The 18,265-nt window shown below is 42.7% G+C and overlaps 1 long non-coding RNA gene across 1 annotated transcript in view; it reads right to left on the bottom strand.

Annotated features, from left to right (window-relative positions):
* The window catches only part of LOC140908280 (uncharacterized), a 33,920-nt gene extending 16,913 nt beyond the window's left edge, over window positions 1-17,007 (bottom strand). The window contains exons 1-2 of the long non-coding RNA XR_012157824.2: window positions 16,958-17,007; window positions 16,015-16,082 (exon numbers count right to left, since the gene is read on the bottom strand). This is a non-coding gene — a long non-coding RNA (uncharacterized LOC140908280). The remainder of the gene's footprint in view (window positions 1-16,014; window positions 16,083-16,957) is intronic.
* Window positions 17,008-18,265: the final 1,258 nt, after the last annotated feature.

Raw genomic sequence — 18,265 nt, 5'->3', positions numbered from 1 at the left:
TTAGGAGAGTATGGCATGCTTCCCCCAGTGTGGCTGGCCACTTCCACCAGTTGGTGTGGAGGGTGAGGAGGCTATGGTCCCATCTCCTCTCCACCTGTTTCTGCTCCCTTTGCAGAGGCTACCCTGGCAGTGGCATTAGCCCTGCCATGTCCTTGCAATCCCTGAGCATGAAGACTTCTAGTTTCCCGGCCCCTCCATATTGTCAGAAGGTGGTGGAGGCTCCTGGTGCCCTCTTTCTCTCTTGCACACTCGTCTGTGGATTGGATACAGCCTAACATGTTTTCCATGGGAGTTCATACGGTCTCTGTGAAGCAAACTGGCAGTTTCAGACTAAACCTTGGTGGACGGTGCTCATCACAGCTGGCACCCTTTGAGGAAGAATCAACTGAGAGGCCTAGGACCAAAAGAGCCATGGAAACTGGGCTGCCCTGTTAGCTCTATATGTGGTGCCTCCAGGTCAGGATTGAGGCCTGTGTGCAGATCAGCTTCCTCTACAGCTGTCTCTGTTCTGTGGGTAAACACAAGATGTCAGTCACCCAGGCAGTCAACCTGGCCTCTATGGCAAGAATTTTGTTCTCCCAGTTTAAAATATATATTAAGGAATCTCCCCAGTAGCTATAATATGGTGGGCTCCCAGAGCAGCAACAAAATGGTGGCCCAGAATAAAGCTGCCAGCCCTTCCAGCCCCCTCTTTCGCTTCCTTGATAAATGTCACACTCAGGCTTGTTCGTCTGGGGGTTGGGTTTTTTTATGTACAAAAAACCAATTGCTCATTTTAAAAATGACACCCGAGTAAACTTTGTAATTACACATGGGAGGGACCCTAAACATTTTACAGCCTAATTATAGAGCTCGCAAATGTGAGAACAATATCATTACTGTGTAACTCCACGTGCTCTATGTACCTGTGACTAAACAGGCTGCACCACAGCAAGCCAGAGGCACTGAATGACTTCTACAAGGTATTTGATGCTTTCTAAAGGCTATTGGACAGATTGGGGCTGGACACCATGTGGATGTGCAGAAGGGCAAGCTGTCTTCTTTTCCTTTGTGAGCTCCGTGTGCCAGGACATGGGATGCAGCAGCCAAAACTGAAGCACCACTGTTCTGATCAGGACTCGGGGCCCTTGTAGACACTCGCCTCTCTGAAAGTGGCAATGAGGAGGGAAGACCTCAGCGCTCCCTCTCCTTTGCAATAGCCGTTGGAGCTTGCAGGTCTGTGGCAACCTCTTCGGCCCTGTCTTCACTAGGAAATGTAATTGTGTTTAAACTTGATTTTTAGCAATCAAGTTAGCTGACACAATGCTGAAGGGTCAATATAGACAAGGCGAGATTGTTCAGCATCATATCGACTGGTCTAGACTCAGTAGGGTTTTCTGTGACTAGCTGACCTAATGCTGCACGTTGACCAGCCAGTCAGTCAGTATTGTGTCACCTAACCCATTTGTTAAACATGATTAAATTTCCTAGTGAAGACAAACCCCAAGGAGGGTAGCATAGTTACTGCACAGGAGCTCTGTGGGACGTTGCCCAGACATGTTAGAGTATTTTTCTGTATGCACAGTTTTCACCAGCCCGCAAATAGGCACTATTCTTTGCAAAGTCAAGTCTGTTGCTCAAAATAATCCAATCAAAGCGAGGTGATCTGTTATACTACAAATAATTTAGTGTCTAATTAGTCCCTCTGTAAACTATTCAGAGCTTTATTAGGTAGGTATTTAACATAAACTATGCCTACATTAGAGACATGAACCATTGATAATTGAACTAGTGAGACAGCAGGGATGTACAAACACCAAAGCTGCAGCACGGCCACATTAACTATGCTGTTTTAATTTCAGTTACAGCTGAGTTGAAATCAGCATTTCCATCTCCCTTCCCTGATCTTCTCTCACTTTTTTCCATCTACCAGTGGGGGAAAAGTGAATAAGTGGGAGAAGAAATATTTTCTTGCATTTTTAAACCCTTCCCCCCCCCTTTTCTACTTTGAAAAAAATGGAAATATTGCCACACTTTTAAAACGGAAAATTTGCAAAATTCCAAAATGTTTTAGGAAGTGTTTCATTTTTAAACTTTTTTTTTTCAGAATATGAAACGTTTTGTTGGGAAATGATGGGTTTTGGTGAAAAATGTCATTTTCAAAGAAACCCCATTTATTGATTTAAAAAGATTTTCCATGAAAAAATGTTGGTCAGCTCTACTCCAGTGCAGAAGACTTGCATGGCCAGTCAAGGCTCTGTATTGGCCCTGCTCAAAGCCCCCAGGACATGGACCATTTTGGAGGGGTGGCTGGAGTATAGAGCACTACAACTACTCTCTGCTTCCCCGGAGTCCACTGGGGGTTAGGCAGTCCTGAATATGAGGATTACAACTGTCGAGTTAAGCCACCTTTTGTCTACCCCCTCTTCACCTTCATCCTTCCTGCAAGCAAAGAAATGGAGTAGCAGAGAACCAGGCTCACTGACTCCAGAAGCCCCTATTATACCTACAAACAGTAGTGAAGACTGACACAAAAGGAGACTTTTTAATTTAATGCTGCAGTCCACAAATTGAATTTTCAAACTTGAGAATTGCAAACCTGACTCAAGGCTTGACAGTTCTTAATAACCCAGTTACAAATTAATAATTTTCACCTCGCTGAGTAGATAATATTTTGATAAATTGTCCATTTGGCTGTCTGTTTTATCCAGTTATGCTTTATGTAATTTCTGAATCTAGAAAACCCAGCCCTTAACTTAAGCATGATGGGAAAAGCCATTTAAAAACCCTACGTCCCCTAACACTGCACATGTTCTTCTGGAAAAATTATTGCTGCATGGCTGAATAAAAATAAGATCATATGTTTACAGGGTGTCTCATCCTCCTTCCTTTTTGTCTGTCTCTCTCTCACAGCATGTATTCAGATACTCATAATTATGCAGTTTTGGTGTCATGTCTTTCACTTCCTGTCCTAAACTTGTGTGTAGTGCTACTGTGCTCTGTTAGATTAATGTCACAGCACCCCAGAGGGGCCTGCATTTCAATGGTCAATGAAGTGCTTCCAAATGTGGATGTAATTAACTGAGACTCCATAGTTTAGCTTGCAAGCAGAGGTCCATTATAAACTTTTTTTAATCTCCTATCCCCTTCTCTTGTATTTTAACAGGAACCAGATATTGTTAATTTTTTAAATGATCCTTTTAGGGTTGAAAAAGAATTGTTTGGAGAGATTCAAAAATGTCAACTAAATAGTTTGTTTAGGGTACAAAAATCACCTTTAATTCAAAAAAAGTCATGAATTTTTGGCCCATCCTTATTTCAAAACAAGTTTCATCAAACAAAGGGTCCTTCTGATCTTAAAAGATCAGCCACATAGCCAGGTCAATATAGAACTCAGATCTTACCCAATAATCACGCTGTTGCCAATCTTTTAGTATCTAATATCTAAAGGTTTATAAGAGAAAAGAGAGAGTGTTTTTCTTGACCATTTTAACTAATACATATACTCATTGCAGAGTCCTTGTATCAGGTTTGAAGAAGTGATGGAATAAACTGCTGGCTTGTAAAGTCTCTGGTAACTTCAAAAGACTGGAAAGTCCTCAGTCCTTTGGTTGGAATGCTCCTTTTGTGTAAGTACATAGTCAGAGCAGGGGTGTGCATGGGAATAAAAATCTGGCTGCTTTTGGAGGGGCACTTCCTGCAGCCAGAGGAGCTGACTATCTTTCTCCCACCATGGCTGGAGGAGCTGGCTCACCCCACTTCAATGGCCCTGGAGCCAGAGGAGCTGGCTGTTCCCTCTGCCACAGTGGCCCCGGGGCTGGTGGATCTTGCTCTCCCCCAACAGCTGGAGGAGTTCGGTGCCCCTGCTGACTGAGGGGCCTATGCCCCTGCTTGCTCCCTGTTGCGCATAACCCTGGTCAAGAGATCAGAGCAGGAAAGAAGCCAAATGGAGATACTTCCAGGGTCTTTTATATCTTCACCCATGTGGAGGGAATGCTCTCAGTCTTAATTTGTGGAAAATTGCAAGAACAAGATGGAGTCTAGGGTCACATGAGCTAGTCACAGGCCTGTGCATGATTTGATGACTCAGAGGAGCAAACATTACCCATACTCTGGCCAAAGCATCCACAGGAAGGCTCATTGGGTGGGGACAAGCTTCTTCTATGGCCCATTGTGAGTTAAGTATTCTTTGATTGGGCCATCAACTTGAATAGTCCATTTACAATTTGCTGTCTGTCTTTAATGTAGATTTTACCTGGAGGGTGTTACTCAGGACAGACACATTTGAAATACTAGTACACAATCAATATTCATAACTTAAGATATATAAACGATGCATGCATATAAACAGGATAATCCTACTCAGCAAATCGTAACTTTCCATTTACACCCTATATGACATACTTAGTATAAGATTTGTTGCAGTTGTCTAACTGGCAATATTAATGATATAAATGGTCATGTTTTAATCATATGGCATCACACACTCATCAGCTGTTTTCATCTGCCTTCTATTGCACTGCTAATGCTTTTGCCACTTATTTAGAATTCACTTTCCAAGGAAGGACGGCCTTCTGGGTAAAGCCCAAGACTGGAACACAAGAAGTCTGGGTCCTATTCCTGGTTGTATCACTGACTTCTTGATTGACCCTGGGCAAATCATTTAACTTCTTTCCTTCCACTTCCCCGTCTGTAAAACGGATAAGAAAACCTAATTCACGGGGTGTTGTGAGAGTTAATTCATTAATGCTTGTAAAGTGCTTTGAAATCCTTCCTTAGATAGAAGGCGCTTCAGAAATGCAAACTACTATTGTTTCCATTTGCAACATTCTGCACCTCTACCCTGTCAGTTCTGAGGAAGAATCTGTGCTTCTTACTTCCCTTTAAAATGCTTGGGATTGGATTATTTCCAGCCTGATACTGTAGGTCATTATTTACACCTTCCACCCTGCTGACTTGGTAGCATTCTACACTTGTTTAGCAGAGGTGCCCCCTACTACAGGTGTCAATGACCACAGCAAAGTGCAAAGCAGTGAGCCAATCAGGCTTTTTTTGGAGGTGGCAGCACTATATAAGATGGAAGGATTGTGAAACACCAGAGATGCTATATGCGATAAAGGGCCTGTCCCTGCTCTCTCTTTTCCCTTCCCCTTGAATGTTTCTGAAACGATGCCCCTTGTAGGTCTGTGTCCATGAAAGACCCCAGGAACTTGCCCAGCTCAGGCATTTGTCTCCATTAAGTCATGTGCAAAGATAAGGGCATTCCTGTCATCAACAAGACAGCACATTGGATTTTAAAATGACGGATTTGCAGGGGTGGCTGCTCATTTGTATGCAAGGGATGTGGACATGGCAGCGGAGGTGTTGTAAATCACCAAAGAGCTACTTGACAGTGCCAGTCTCTGAGTCTGGTTCAGAATTATTAATTAAAGCAGTCCGAGGATGGTTTGTTTGCATATCAGTTGAGCTAAGCCATGCTGGAATCCCTGTAAATAATAAAACAGCCTGATTAGGCCTAGTCATTAATTAAGTGTCTTCACTGTGAATGAACAGCTAAATCTTTCAGTTTGTGAGGGAGCCTGTGACACTGTGATAAATATGCAGTCATGGCTACTCCTGTAACATTATTTTGACATCTTCATCCATTGATAGCAGCTCTCTCCCTGATGACAGTGGGTTCAAACCCCATGACAGATGATACATCTGTCTAAGTCTGTTCCTTAAAATATACCACTTAGGAGGTCTCAGATAATCTGGGTTGAGAATAAGATGGGGGTGGGGGGAAAACTTGTTAAAACTCTTAACTGCAGTGTTCAGTCATCTGTATGGGTGGTATTTTACTGGTACAATTCAGAGGATGATAAAAAAATCCTGCTTTGTGTTATCTTAATGTAAAAGTCAGCTATTATTTATTTTACTAAAAAGATATACACTTAAAACCTAATTACACTCGTCTCTGAGGCTGCTGTCCAAATTGCTGTTTGTGGTATCAGCATCAGCTGCAAACCAACCTAGAACAAGAACTGCAGGGTAAGAAGTTTAGAGGTTACTTCTATAAATACTACTTTTTTAACTTAAGATCATGTTAAGGACAATCAAACCTCATGGTTCGGGACATGAACTGATCATAGTAGGTGATCAGGAAGGAGATTTTCACTTTTGTATAGCACTGAACAAGTGGTTATGTGCAGTACAGGAGGAGTTCATCTTCTAAAGATTCCAATATTGGTGACCTCTGCGGTCAGATACTAGAGTGATCAATGAGCTGAGCAGACATGACAAGTTTTGTTTTCATGTGTAGTATTCCATGTATTGTAAATAATATTTGAACCTTGTTTCTTAGAAAACATAATTTAATATTGGTTCAGCGGCAGCAGGCGGGGATTCACCCCTTCTTAAAAGATTAGTCAATTGCCATGACCTATACTCATCCCTTCTTCCTGCCCTGCCTTTGCAACAGCATAGTACTAGTGCTGAGAATGAGATCACAGCGGTCTTCAAAAGAGAGTGCAGTTACCACTTGAATACTTCTGTTATAGCAGTCATTTCATATGTAGAGAGAAAATTGTAATATTAAGCATGAAAGTTTAAAGGGGTGTGAGAGAGCTGCTTCAATTCAATGGACCTATAAATATTAGGGTTTTCTACACTTATCACTGTGGTATTCAAGTGTCATACAACAATTAAATATACCATTGAGTGTACCCTAGACGGCTATGGTCTCACTACCACCCCTGTTCCTGGTGTACATGTTTGGGAGAAAGGATGATGATGGTTCTTAAAGAAGTTTTCATAAGGGCAATGCTTGAGAAACCAACTCTTGAGGCTTACAATCTCCCATTTTTGGAGGCGGTCACTCAGATTGTTGGTGGGGCTACTAGTAACTTCTTGAGTCCTTAGATTTCCCCAAGCCTGGTCAGTTGATTATGGATAAAAACTGGATATGGGACAGAAACTGGTTCAGTTATCTGATTATCTTCTGCTAGAAGAAGATAAAGAGAAAGTGGCCATTGTGGCTCTTTGAGATCTCTCAGACCTTAGCAGAAGTGGATGGAATTGTTCTCCTGTGACTCTGCACTTATTTCTCTGGGAGAACTCAAAAAGTAGTTATTAGCAATTGCTCCTCTGCACCTAGACCTTTCCTGAAAGGTATGATGGTGGTCTATATAGTCATTCATCCTGCATATGAGACCTCATGGGCAGTTAGTGAGGAGATATGGGCTGGGATTTATTCAGTATGAAGATGTCACCCCGCTGGAGCAGTGGAATGACTTACCCAGTGTCCAGATGAACTGGAGGCTTGGATGAGAGCTAGGTGGCTGCAAAATAATCCAGAAACTATTGAGGCGAATTTTGGTGGGTTGACTGAAAGCCGAAAGAAGATTTGGCAGAATGTCAATCAGTGCTGCACACTGAGGGAGTACAACTGCCATTTGTAACATGGGGGTGGGAACTTATCGGTGGTGTTAGATCCTGGGCTGTTCCTGAAAGCTCTGTCTTTTGCCAACAACACTTTTTTGGTCTGCATCAAATAAGCAAAGCGTAGCCCTTCTCTTCTACTGCAGACCTTGCCCTAATTATCCTTGCCCCCTCTCATCTGCAGAGTAAAATGCTGCAATAATCTCTAGACCAAAACCATTTGGAAACAAGCTATGCTGAGGTACGCTTTTTAAGCAGACATTAATGGTGGGATCAAATTGTACCAATGCTTCGGTTTCTAATACATTTCTGGGTAGAATTCAAGGAGTTGCTTTGACACTATCAATCCCTGACTGGTTTGGGACCTGGTTACTTGAGAGACTGCCTCTCCTCCCATGACATATTGCGACAGTGGCAATGAGCGGATGTGTTTTGAGCAGGAGTTCCCTTGCTATGAACAGGAGGAAGCTTCTAGCAAAGCATGGCTCCCCATCTTTGGAAGTCACTTCCTATCCACCTACTTGGATCTGCAGTAGTCTGGATTTGTTAGCCTTTTGGCAGTACTGCAAGCTGTGTCTTTACTCCCTTGGCTTTTGGGGAGTGCGTGGTCAGAAGATTGGAGATGTCTCAGTTTCTTTTATTATCTGGTCGATTTATGTATTTGTTAGAGTGGGATGAGCAGTCCTTTCTACTGCAGCTTGAAATATGTCTCCCTCTAGACTAGACGCCCTACCTGCTCTGTGCTCACGTTCACTGCTGCCTCAGGTTTCCCTCTTGGGCTCCTCTAGAACCCCACAAGGGCTTTCCTCTGTCCACTGATACCCCTTCTTGGGGCTCGTTTATTAGCACAAAGTTCAAAATGAAAACCAGGTCCCCCAAAGGGAGTCTTAACTTCTAACCAAGTCCTTCAGATTGAGGGTTACCACCTGGCTGGTATTTGACTGGTCTAGCCAGTTTTTTTTATGGATTTGTCAGATGCCTGAAAAATAATTTAATCTGCCGGGGGGTTGGGGGGGGAGGGTTACGTGGGTCTAAATATTTGCATTATTATCACAACACACGGGGATATCTAATGTTAAAAGTTTGTGTCCAGCTAAAGATGCTACGATTTTGCCGTTAAAAATAAGAAATTGCTTGAAACGGCAAAATCAAATGGCAAATACAAATTCAAGAAGTAGGATCTTTGGAGTTTCTTTATGTATAAAGTTACAAAACATTCACATTCAAGTATATAGTTAAAATATAGAATCAATGCAGTTTGGGCAAAAACAATCTCAATGAAGACAGACACAAACAAAGCAGCTTGGAGAAATGTGACCAAGGTAAGAAAATGGTGTTCTCAATCTTATCTATATGTGTTTATCTGTCTAGATACTCTAAGTGGCTGTGGAAGGGGAGGTTGCAGAGTTGCCTTGTGGTTGGGGGTTGGGGTTGCAGCAGGCTGGCCTTGGGGGTGGTGGGGAGTACTGGTTTTTTTGCATTTCAAAGTGGGAACCCTACTCAGAATCCTGAATAGTCATGCAACACTTGTTCATGTACTCCCTGCTCTCTACTGAGCAGCAACTCTCAGGGCTTCCTGGGGTGGTCTTTCTCCCTCAGGAGAGAATTCAGTGCCTCCTCCCCCTTACTTCAGTGGCCTGATTTAGTCACATGACCCACCTGTCATATGACATTCTTCATTCGCTCCACTGAGGGGGTGAGTTGTATATCACAGGTGGGGCTGGGCTCGTCTCTCTTTAATGAGGTCAGCCACTCTGTGACAATGCCACTCGTAACTCAGGATAGACCCCTAGAGCAACCTTTTGCAAAGCTAAAGAAATAAACAAAAATACGTACTCTAGGAAGCCTCCTCTTCTCACTTTAGCTCATTTAGGGTGCATTCCAACTCCCATTAAAACTGATGGAAAGCTTCCCATGTATTTCATTAGCTTTGAATCAGGCCCAGAATTATTATATTTCTTACATTCAGTGGAAATACAGCATTGCTCCACAGTCATCATAGAAAATATCATAATTTACTATGAGATGTCATGATAACTATGTTATTTGATGGAACAAAATGGCATTACAGAGGAATTTCAGGGTAACTCCTGCCAGATCTCAGCACAATTAACGTTTATTACATCTGCTTGAGGATCTTTCTCAGGATATCCACATCCATATAAAGCATCTCTGAAGCTGTAGTTAGCAGATAACTTATGCCCTTGCCTCATACCAAAAAAAAAGGCCTTGGGTCCACTTTTCCTTACACAACCAGTTTTTCTAAGAGTATAAGTAAACAACATACTGCAGTAGCAACTGATTCTGGAAAGTCAAGGCAACGTTTGTTTCCAACTCTGTATAAAATGCTGGTGATCTGTCTCTGTAACAAACAGAAAAGAAAATATGGACTGCAGAAAACTCGGTGGAAATTGCAGATTTTGTTCAGTTCTCCAGATTTTTTTAGTAGAGATTTTTAGTACTTCTGGATATGAGAATAAACTTCCCAATACAATTGATACACAGGTCATTTGTTTGATTCTACAGCCAAGCAGACAGAAACGAAGCACTGAAGGCCTGACCCAAAGCCTACTATAGTAAATGGAAAGATACTTCAATGGGCTTTGGATCAGGCCCCAAGAGAGGTGTTAACTTCCTCCATTCATCTTAACAGAGTGTGTTACTTTCTAAGCCTAATGACCATTTAAATACCATTTCAGTTAAAACTACAGAATTGTGTACAGATTACATCCATCAAATTTACTTGTCCAAAGCAAAAGGCACATCCTTTTAAATAGATATTGCATAGAAAAAGTATTCCTTGAACACGTGCCCCTTCTCGTAGCAGTAGCAAGAGCCATTAAATACCAAGCCAGGCCAGCTGGCTCTGGCTTTGTCTTTGTCTGAGAACATGTGGAACAAGAAACAATTCTACACAGAAAGGAACCAAGGCCAGCTCAATGCTTTCCCTGCTATTGCGTATCTGTGTTTTGGGGCTGTTTTGCCCAGATCCATTATCTTGTATTGTCTCAAGATTAATCAGATTTTATTTCCTGCTCATGTTTCTAAGATCTAGGCCGTTCTTGTAATATTCAGCTGTCCTCTCTGGTGTTGAGAGCTCGTCCCAGTTTATTATCGTCTGCAAATTCCATTGATGAGTTTCACTTACTCCCTCTTCTACAGCATTAATGAAGAGACTAAATAACACCCCAATCCTGAAGACCCCAATGCAAGATTGGGGCCTAAAACTGGACCTAACACATCCCTCTGTTTCCAATGAGACACCTCCCTCCAGTTTGATACTTTGCAGTTAATCATTACCCATTGTTCTCACCACCCTTCAGCCAGTTTTTAATCCACACGACAGTCTTCAGGTACAAGCCAATTTGCATTAATTTTGAATGTAAGAGTTCATCAGACACTGGAACATACCTGCTTACCTCAAATCCAAAGGCTTGATTAATCAGTGTGTTAATCCGTTGAAACCAACAGAGTTCCACTGGCACAAATCTGGAGTAACCCAGTGGTGAATCAGGCAGAAAGTCAGCACTGGCCTTGCCTACGTTGAGCTTTGTTTTATAAATCTCCCACCAGTGTTGTAACAATAGCGCACTGACATTGGTGTGAGCAAGGATGGCGTGATGGTGTTGACTGGCTGCTGGTGATTTTACCACTGTGTCATACATGCCTGCTCAGAGATTTAAACAATATGGCAGCTTTTTATACCACAGTACCCACCACTGTCAACACCAATGGAGCAGCACTGGTGCAAGGGGAAAAAACAGTTGCAAATTTTCCCACTGAAGCTGCACTCTAAGGCCATGCCTGTAGCAATCTTGGGGTTTGTCATAAAAATAAAGGGAAGGGTAACCACCTTTCTATATACAGTGCTATAAAATCCCTTCTGGCCAGAGGCAAAACCCTTTCACCTGTAAAGGGTTAAGAAGCTAGGATAACCTCGCTGGCACCTGACCACAATGACCAATGAGGAGACAAGATACTTTCAAAGCTGGAGTGGGAGGGGGGAACAAAGGGTCTGTCTGTCTGTGTGATGCTTTTGCCGGGAACAGATCAGGAATGCAGTCTCAAAAACTCTGCTAAGTAAGTTAGTAGGTAATCTAGCTAGAAATGCATTTAATTTCCTTTTGTTTAATGGCTGGTAAAATACACTATGCTGAATGGAATGTATATTCCTGTTTTTGTGTCTTTTTGTAACTTAAGATTTTGCTTAGAGGGATTCTCTGTGTTTTGAATCTGATTACCCTGTAAGGTATTTACCATCCTGATTTTACAGAGGTGATTCTTTTATCTTTTCTTTAATTAAAATTCTTCTTTTAAGAACCTGATTGATTTTTTTCATTGTTCTTAAGATCCAAGGGTTTGGGTCAGTGTTCACCTGTACAAATTGGTGAGGATTTTTATCAAGCCTTCCCCAGGAAAGGGGGTGTAGGGTTTGGAGGGATATTTGGGGGGAAAGACATCTCCAAGTGGGCTCTTTCCCTGTTCTTTGTTTAACACGCTTTGTGGTGGCAGCATGGGGTTCAAGGACAAGGCCAAGTTTGTACCTTGAGGAAGTTTTTAACCTAAGCTGGTAAAAATAAGCTTGGGGGTCTTTCATGCAGGTTCCCACATCTTTACCCTAGAGTTCAGAGTGGGGAAGGAACCTTGACAGGGTTCATTAAATAACAAACCAGTGAATAAGAAAGGAATAAAACGAACTGAAGAGAATCTCCGGTGAACTGCTGCACACAACCATGTGGTGTTCCTAACCCCCACCTCTAGGGCACATCTCCAAATTCCTATGTTCCTAATACTGTCCCGTACGAGGTAGCGTCTCTGAATTATAATCTTCTACAACCATATCTCTACCATGCCTACAGTACTAGCACTTTACTGGTCCAGGAATACCAGCGTACTACATTGGAAAGCTCTGAAAGTATAGACACAGCTTGTACCAGCAAAACAGCACTTTAATTGGTATAGCTCATTCCACTCCCTAGTCTCCCCCCACCGAAATAAACTATATTGGTAAAAATGCAGCTTTGCTGGTATAATTGTCTATACAGTTAGACTAGGGGCTATTGCTGTCATAGCTATGTTGATCAGGGTTCACATGTCTTTACACCCTGGCTGATGTAGGTATGCTGGCAGAAGTTTGTAGTGTAAAGTAAGAGTGCTAAACCTGTACTGGACCCGGGAGACCTCTTCAGTGCAGTACTTTATCAAGGTATTTGCTGCAGGTGATTTCCTCAGTGTAAATGACATGGGTACTCTCCTACATCCCAATCAAGTGTTGTCCCCCCTGCCACTCTCTAGCCAGCTGTGAAGGAACCCAGCCACTGGGCCCAGCATGCTTTTATGCCTCTAGAGCTGACCAGAGCTGAGCCATTGTGTGGCACCATCTCCTTAAGAGTTAGAACATGGTGTCCAGTTGCCTAACCCAAGGGCTCAGTGCTGACCCTTCAGGCTCCCCAGTAGCTTAAATACTTCCTCTCCCAGAGCTGCTTCCAAAGGTGTGAGCTCTCTGGTTTACAGTTTAACTCTCTCAGGTGGCCTGTGGTAAATGTAAAGTATACAGCACACATAGACACTTTGCCCAGAGTCGAATATATTATTGCTCTTTAGTAGCATGAGACATACACAGATCTGTACAAAATAATAAACCTTAAATTTATTTCTGTGCCTGTTTCCTCACCACTCATTCTTTGGGCTGGAATCATGATCCTCTGGGCTGTCGAGGTGGTTCTGCTACAGAGCATGGTTTGTGAATTAAAACATGTTTTCTCCCCTCAGTTCACCCCCTCTAACCTTGATCTGTGCCCTATCTTCCTCCTGCCTAAATTTCCTGCAGTCACACCCCCAGCTCTTCTGTGAGGCTGTGTGTGTGCCTACTTACATACCTACCCCTACTAGCATCTTTGATTCTTCGTTCTGTATTTTGGTATCTTTCTACTACTCAAGAAAACCTGCCCTCAGAGAGGTACAATAAAACAGGCTTCCCCTACGATGCAGTTACTCTTTAACATAACTATTACGTGGTCAAAGCATAGTTGTTAAAGATAAGCACTATTCATTGTCTCCAGTCTGGTGTACACCTGCTGTAGGTCCTCTCCACAATGGCGGTATGCATATGGATCCTTTTCTCATCAAAACTGGGGTTAAGCAAGGATGCGTTATTGCCCCATCCCTGTTCTCCATGTATTTAGCAGTCATTTTGATCATCATTAAAGACCACCTCCCCAGTGGAGTTTACATTCAATACAGAATAGCTGGACAGCTTTTTAATCTTTGATGTCTCCGCTCAAAGTATAAAGTCCTCAGAGTGTCCTTTACTGATCTTCAGTATGCTGATGACAGCGTTATCCTTGCGCACACTGAGAATGACCTGCAGTCCAGACTGGATTTTTTTGCACAAGCTTATCAAAGCCTAGGACTCAATCAATATTGAGAAGACTAAAGTGCTCTATCGGCCTGCTTCAGGCCTTGCACATGACCCACCACAAATCACCATTGAGGGACAGGCTTTGGAGACAGTGGAGCACTTTTGCTATCTCTGTAGCCAACTTTCTCAAAATGCAATAAGCAACAGTGAGATCCAGCACAGGATCCAGTGTGCAAATGCTTCCTTTGGGAAATTGCTCCGATGTGTTTTTACGGACCGTGACCTATGGCAGGACACCACGATCCAGGTCTATAAGACCACTGTTATTCCTACACTCCTTTATGGATGCAAAACCTGGGTGACCTATCAACAGCACCTCAACAATGCCTCTGGAAGATTCTTCACATTAAGTGGGAAGATTGCTGCACTAATGCCAGCATCCTCACTGAAGCCAATGTCGTCAGCATTGAAGCAATGATCCTCATGCACCAACTCCGCTGAGCTGGACATGGCATGTGGATGCCAGACTCTCTCACCTCCCAAAACAAGGCCTCTGCTCTCAGCTCACCCATGGTCAGAGATCCCATGGTGGTCAGAGGAGATGCTACAAAGAGACACTGAAAGGGTATCTCAAGAAAACTGATGTGGACATCACAAGCTTGGAGGAGCAAGCCATTAACTGACCCCAATGGTGCCACATTCTCCGTTAGGCAGTGGTCTGCTTTGAGGAGCAATGCCTTGCCATTGAAGCTGAAAAGACAGAGAGAGAGAGAGAGAGAGAGAGAGAGAGAGAGAGAGAGAGAAGGAAGGAAAAAAATTTTCCCAGCAGGGAGCTGGCCGACCAGAAAATGTCTGTATGTACTGCAAGTGGATCCATGGTTCCAGGATCGGACTCCTGAGTCATCTCAGGACTCATATGTAAATCTGTGGTAGGGATCGCCGATGATGGTATGCATACATAGGCTTTCCATGATACAGGAATTTCCAGATAACTTAAGAATAACTTTGCAATATCAACTAGAATGCATAATTTGTACAGACAGAGCCCCCAAGTCATCACAGTTGCAAATTGAAAAATAGGGCCAGATGACACAATTGTAAATATGTTTGTATCCTGTCTACACTGCAGCTTGCATTGTTAGCAGCACAGATTGAGTTGCACTGGTGCAGAAAAGTGGTTGTTTTTTTTCCTGGTATAAACAAGAGGCCTGATTCTGGACAGCACTTAAGCACATGCATAAGCCCTATCCTGAATACGGATGATTTATTGAATCCGGGCCAAGGCTTGTCTGATTAACCATTCCTCATGTTTTGTTTGAGGTGTGAGCTCCCTCAACAGGCACTTGCATCTAAATTGCTGAACGTAGCTTGTGCTGTGTTACTCTGAGAGCCATGGGGTATGTGTATGTCTGTCACTGAGTACCTGTGTGCCTATAGCAGGAGACCTAGGAAGCAATAGAAAGGCTTCATTAAATTCACAGGAATGTGGAAAACTTTCACTGAAGTCACAGTGAGGGGGAGATGCAATCTGGTTGATGGTGTACTTGCAAAAATATTTATGCCATAGTATAAATACCGTAAAACACTCTAGTATAAAAATAACATTTTTGAAAGCCCAATGAATTAAATAAAGCTCATTTTTAACTAACTGGCAGTAGTAAAAAAGATGTACATTCTGGGTGCTAGAAAAGATAATAATAAACACGTGGGGAATCCTACAGCAAGAGACCAGCCATTCAGACTTTTCAAACAAGCTTCTCTGACATATGGTGATATTGCCAAAATACCTATCCCATGAAGTTGGCCTCAGAAGGCACACGGGTTAGTAGTAGTATTGTGAATGAAGGCAGACGCCACTTCAAAGAGGGTAGGGCAGATTTTCTGGTCTGTTAAGCCAGTTTAATGCCACGGTCACTCCATGGAAGTTGATGGAATTAAACTGAGGTAACCAAGTGGAGGGTCAGGCCTGGTATATTGAGGAAAGAACAGAAGGAAGCAAAAATGGAACAGCAATGCTATTGATGTGATAAATTACTGGAGATGATAAACTAGTCCCCTACTCTATCCTTTAAAAGCATGCATTCTGTTCTCTCCCTGACGAGGTGACAAAAAATGATATCTTAAGACTGGAACAAAAGTAGTCTAAAGAGATGGAAAATATCAGAGCCCCTTTTCGCTGTGTAACAAACAAAGCAAACTGGCTGGCTTTATCACCGAAATTTAACTGAGCGTCCAATCAAAGCTACAGTACGTACCTCATGGTGGCAGTAATCAGAGACATTCTGCATGGAATAAAGTCACAATCCCTGGAAACAGCTGCAATCTTATTAGAAAACACACAAAGAAACAAATAATTGCATGGTCTATAAGCCAATCTCATTCTTCAATACTGATTACAAAGTACTTGCTAAGCTGACTGCCAGACACCTGGAAGGAGTTTTTGTTCTATAAATACTAGCTGACCAGAGAGCATTTATAACCAGCAAAATGAATATACACTGTAGATAATATTTGTTTTACCAGTACATCAATCTTGTTTCACTCAGAATAACAATAATCATTTTAAAATTGTTAATAACCAATGTTTAGGCCCTGATTCAGTGAAGTAATTAGCAGATGCTTAACTTTACATGTTGTCAAGGGTCCTTCCCCACTCTGAACTCTAGGGTACAGATGTGGGTACCTGCATGAAAGACCCCCAAGCTTATTCTTACCAGCTTAGATTAAACTTCCTCAAGGTACAAACTTTGTCTTGTCCTTAAACCCTATGCTGCCACCACCAAACGTGTTAAAGAACAGGGAAAGAGACCACTTGGAGACGTCTTCCCCCCCCCAAAATATCCCCCCAAGACCTACACCCCCTTTCCTGGGGAAGGCTTGATAAAAATCCTCACCAATCTGTACAGGTGAACACAGACCCAAACCCTTGGATCTTAAGAACAATGAAAAATCAATCAGGTTCTTAAAAGAAGAATTTTAATTAAAGAAAAAGTAAAAGAATCACCTCTGTAAAATCAGAATAGTAAATACCTTACAGGGTAATCAGATTCAAAACACAGAGAATCCCTCTAGGCAAAACCTTAAGTTACAAAAAGACACAAAAACAGGAATATACATTCCATTCAGCACAGCTATTTTACCAGCCATTAAACAAAAGGAAATCTAACACATTTCTAGCTAAATTGCTTACTAACTTACTTAACAGAGTTTCTGAGACTGCATTCCTGATCTGTTCCCGGCAAAAGCATCACACAGACAGACAGCCCTTTGTTCCCCCCTCCCCCTCCAGCTTTGAAAGTATCTTGTCTCCTCATTGGTCATTTTGGTCAGGTGCCAGCGAGTTTATCTTAGCTTCTTAACCCTTTACAGGTAAAAGGGTTTTGCCTCTGGCCAGGAGGAATTTTATAGTTCTGTATACAGAAAGGTGGTTACCCTTCCCTTTATATTTGTGACACGCCCCCCAAATCACAGATGGAAGAAATCACAGCCAGTGTTTCACCCTGGAGCTCTAGGAGAAAACAGAGTTAATAAGACACTTGCACCTCTAAATATACTACAAAGTGTAGAAAGACTAACAAGATTTTCCACATCTCAAGGACGATTTTAACCAGTTGATTCTGGGGAACTTTCACGGGAGAGTGCATCAGCCACTTTGTTAGAAGCTCCTGAGATGTGTTGGACGTCAAAATCAAAATCTTGGAGAGCTAATCTCCACCAAATAAGTTTTTTGTTATTTCCCGTGGCGATATGAAGCCACTGTAGCGCAGCATGGTCAGTTTGCAGGTGGAAATGCCATCCCCAAATGTAGGGGCGTAGCTTTTCCAGAGCGTAGACAATGGCGTAACATTCTTTTTCACTGACTGACCAGTTGCTTTCCCTCTCAGATAGCTTCTTGCTGAGAAACACTACAGGATGGAATTCTTGATCCGGTTCTTCCTGCATTAGAACTGCTCCCACACCATGCTCGGATGCATCTGTGGTTACTCGGAATGGTTTGTCAAAGTCTGGGGCCCTTAGCACAGGGTCAGACATGAGTGTCACTTTAAGCTGGTTAAAGGCCCTTCTGACACTCTTCGGTCCACTGCACGGCATTTGGCTGTTTCTTTTTGGTTAGGTCTGTCAGTGGGGTGGTGATTTGGCTGTATTGCGGTACAAATCACCTGTAATATCCGGCCAAGCCTAAGAAGGATTGGACCGGTTTCTTTGACTTTGGGACAGGACACTTTTGGATAGCATCCATTTTGGCCTGTAGGGGTTGATATTTCTTTGATCCACCTGGTGTCCAAGGTAAGTCACTCTGTTTAGGCCTATTTGACACTTCTTAGCTTTAACAGTTAGTCCTGCTTCCCTTATGTGCTTGAAGACATTTTGTAGAAGTTTCAGGTGTTCTGCCCAGGAATCTGAAAATATGGCCACATCGTCAAGGTAGGCGACTGCATATTCTCCTAATCCTGCTAGGAGACCATCTACAAGTCTTTGGAAGGTGGCGGGTGCATTCCGCAGCCC

This window comes from Lepidochelys kempii, chromosome 3, assembly GCF_965140285.1.
Source record: "Lepidochelys kempii isolate rLepKem1 chromosome 3, rLepKem1.hap1, whole genome shotgun sequence".
NCBI lineage: Eukaryota > Metazoa > Chordata > Testudines > Cheloniidae > Lepidochelys > Lepidochelys kempii.
Note: the sequence above shows the minus strand (reverse complement) of the source record. Positions and strands in the feature narration are given on the sequence as shown.